Raw genomic sequence first — 4251 nt, 5'->3', positions numbered from 1 at the left:
TTTCACATCAATAGCACATTTAAATAGGTCACACAGAAATTATTATAACATGTAAATAGTTTTATATGTTTTATAGTTTTGTTTTATTTTTTCATTTAAAAGATTTCACAACAATTTCAGTACAGTGTATGTGCACATATCTACACACAATCATACATGCAAGTAGGTTTTTAAAAGTTATTTTCCAATGATTATAGATAGGAACATATTATGATAATTACAATGTCTCACAAAAAATCATTTTCAGGTGATGCAAAATACATTTGATATACACATGATGGTTATGTATGTAAGGTAGAGCTTCAAAGATGCTGGGTACTAATCAGCTACATGTCCATATTTTGTCTTAAGTTTGACAATGTAGAAATTATTGAAAATCTCTTTTCATTGCTGCCTCCTTTGGCAGCATTAGCCCAAAGTCCCATTTCAATCATGAGAGTTAAATTTTAAAATGATGTTGATCTTTGAAGGTTACTCCCTTTTTTGCATTTAAATATTTTTCATTTAATGCACTATAATTTAATAACTTTTATTTATGACCATTAGAGTCATCCAGTTTTATTTTTGTTTGTTTCCACTATCTAAAGGAGGTGATTTATGTGCATTTTAGTGTACATAGCCAACAGAGAGAAAATCAGCATGATAGTGTCTGGGGATCCCTGAGCAATCAAAGTCTTAATTTGAGCTGTATCCACCAATGAAAGATTGTGAAGTGATAATGCCAGTCTTAAAAATGAGGAATTAAAGGGAAATCTCAATTGAAACTATATCTACATGCCAAAAAAACATTATTTTCAAAAAAAGAAGTATTTTCTCATGAATACTTTTCAAAATTGGAAATATGATATTGTATTCTGCAGTCTTACTTTATTTCCTGATATCATTGAAAGTTAAATAAAAAATCATTTGATTTATTGTAGGGCAAGATAATTATCTGTATAAGCATAAAGTGTTATAATTATTATTTTCTTAAATCTAGAAATTCTGAAGGACTAGAATTCCTTAAAGGGTTTTTTATTACCTTTGCTATCCAATAGAATAATTATACAATTACATGTAAAATATCACATTTTGCTGAGCAAAAAGCACAACTTTGTAAGTGATCTGGTAAATTCCTTCAAAAAATATCCTCCTCTGAACCTAATCATGGGAAAGAAATGGACTTTGGTTTCTCAAGGCTTTGCAAGAAGGGCACAGACTATGGCATGGCCTACCAAGCTGTAAAGGTATTAATTAAATGTATATGAGAAAAAATGATTGTGTCTATTGTTTGATGACTGCCAAAGATTCATACAGATAGGCGTATCAAAAGATTAGCCATTAAATAAGGATACACACACACACACACACACACACACACATATATATATATATATATATATATACATATACATATATACACATATACATGTATGTATGTAGATATTAATTAAACATACAAATATAGATACTATCATGTATGCATGATGTATATAAATATGGATATGTATATTGACTGATATCCATACAAAAATTAAAAATAGCATACCGCTTGGATTAATGACATGCATTTTTCTTTTGTTTACTGTGATGATGAAAGGGTGGTAGAAAAAGGAATCCAGAGATCCTAAGTATCATAGAATTTCCACCTTGTCTATAAATATAAATTTAACTTTGAATACAAAATATTTGACTTTTGCCTAATTACGCTTCTCTTTGTGGGGAATATTGTTATTGTATCAAGCTCCATTATACTACAAGTCTTCCTCATTGTGAGCAATGGTCACTCAAAGAGCAATGGCGTCTCCATACTCAAAATGAAGAATCTCTTACCCAAATTATGACAGTCAGTTAAATAAGTTATTCTAACAGAAATTCAAAAGGCCTCCCAATTTCAGAACCAGTGCTCTATCCACTGCTCAACCAACTTGCCCCCACCCCAGTCATGGTATTGCTATGTCAAAGATGATTTTATAGCCCTTTGGGCATACTTCCATATTGTTCTACAGAATGGTTGAATCAGTTTACATCTCCACCAACAGTGCATTAATGTCTTGTTTCCACCACATCTCCTCCAATATTTGTCATTTTCCTCTTCTGTCCTATTAGCTGATCTAATAGGTGTGAGGTATATACCCTGGAATTTCTTTAATTTGCATCCCTCCAATCAATAGTGAACTAGAGCATTTGGTTATAGATGGCTTTGATTACTTCATCTGTTCATATCTTTTGATCACTTATCAATTGGGGAATGAATTTGTTTTTAATGAATCTGACCCAGTTCTCTATATATTTGAAAAATTAGGCCTTTATCAGAGAAATTTCCTTCAATTTTTTTTCACAGTTACTATTGTCAACTCTATTTCCCTCCATCATATTTCCTGGCCATTTATTTTATTCTCTTTCTCTTTTCACCCTGTCCATCCTCTAAAGTGTTTTGCTTCCCATTACTCCTTTTCTCAATCTGCCCTCCCTTCTATCACCTCTGCATCCTTATGTCATTACCTTGCTACTTTCCTGCAGGGTAAGATAGATTTCTATACCCAATTATGTATGAATGTCATTCCCTCTTTGAACCAATTCTGGTGAGACATCTTGCAATAATTTCTCCTTGACCTGGGTGCTCTGGAATTTGGATATCATATTCCTGGGATATTTCATTTGGGGAATTCTTTAAGAGGGTGATATGCAGATTCTTTTAATTTCAATTTTACTCTCTGGTTCTAGAATATCAGGGCAGGTTTATTTGTTAATTTCTTGAAAACTCATGTCCAGGCTCTGTTTTTGAATATGGCTTTCAGGTAGTCCAAAAATTTTCAAATTATCTCTCCTGGATCTATTTTCCAGGTCAGTTATTTACTCAATGAGATATTTCACATTTTCTTCTATTTTTTTCATTCTTTTGGTTTTGTTTTATTGTTTCTTGAATTCTTATTATGTCATTAGCTTCCATTTGCTTAATGCTAATTTTTAAGGACTTCTTTTCTTAAATGAGCTTTTGTACCACGTTTTTCAGTTGCTAATTCTACTTTTTAAGGACTTTTTTTTTTTCTTCAGTGAATTTTTGTTCCTCCTTTTGCATTTGGCTAATTTTGTTTCTCAAGACATTCTTCTCCTCATTGACTTTTTTGTACCTCATTTACCATGTGGCCTTGTCTGGTTTTTTAAGTGTTATTTTCTTCAGTATTTTTTGTCTCCTTTACCAAGCTGTTGATGCTTTTGCCCCCATGACTTTCTTGCATCACCCTCATTTCACTTCCCAATTATTCCTCTACTTCTTTTACACAATTTTCAAATCATTTTTAGTTCTTCCAAGGCCTGAGACCAATTCATTTTTTTTCCATGGAGGATTTGGATGTTGGAGCTTTGACTTTGTTATCTTCTTCTAAGGGTTTGTTTTGATAGTCCTTGTCATGTTGCTAACTTTGTGTGGTCAAAATTTTTCTATTGTTTCTCATTTTCCCCAGCCTAATTTTTTTTAAAATGTTTAACTATTTGTTAAAATAGGGCTCTACTAGGGGCAGCTAGGTGGCACAGTGGATAGAGCACTGGCCCTGGAGTCAGGAGGACCTGAGTTCAAATCCAGCCTCAGACACTTAACACTTACTAGCTGTGTGACCCTGGGCAAGTCACTTAACCCCAATTGCCTCACTAAAAAAAAATAGGGCTCTACTTCCAGGGTGGAAGAGCTAGGTGGCACAGGGGATCAAGTCCTGGTTCTGGAGTCAAGGACCTGAATTCAAATCTCACCTTATACACTTACTAGCTATGTTACCCTGGGCAAGTCACTGAACCCCAATTGTTTGAGACATCCAGGGCCATCTCCAGGCATCCTGATGTATTTCTTGCCCCAACCCAGATGGTTTTGGAGGAGAAAGCGGGGTGGGTGACCTTTCACGGCCTTCACTCACTTAAATCCCATTTAGCGCAAGTCATGACATCACCTTGATGTTATGTTCCTCTTTGAGAATGAAGGACAAATAATAACAATAACAACTTCCAGGGTGAAGGACACACTGTCCCAAATTTCAGGGAGTTTATGCAGTTCCTTTCAGAAATACTTTTAGGAACCTCTAAGTATTTCACTTCTTCCAAAATATTATGATCTAAGGAGACGTATATTTACTACCCTCCTGCCCTTTGCTCTGGTCTGTGAATGACCACAATCACTCTCTTGTGCTCTTGAACTGTGAGGACATTCCTAATCCACTTCAGTCAGTAAGCTCTGTCATGCTGGAGCTCCTCCTTGCCTGGGGTCTGCGCCCCTGTACT

Source organism: Dromiciops gliroides, chromosome 1 (assembly GCF_019393635.1).
Source record: "Dromiciops gliroides isolate mDroGli1 chromosome 1, mDroGli1.pri, whole genome shotgun sequence".
NCBI classification, from domain to species: Eukaryota; Metazoa; Chordata; class Mammalia; order Microbiotheria; family Microbiotheriidae; genus Dromiciops; species Dromiciops gliroides.
This window is presented reverse-complemented; position numbering follows the sequence as displayed.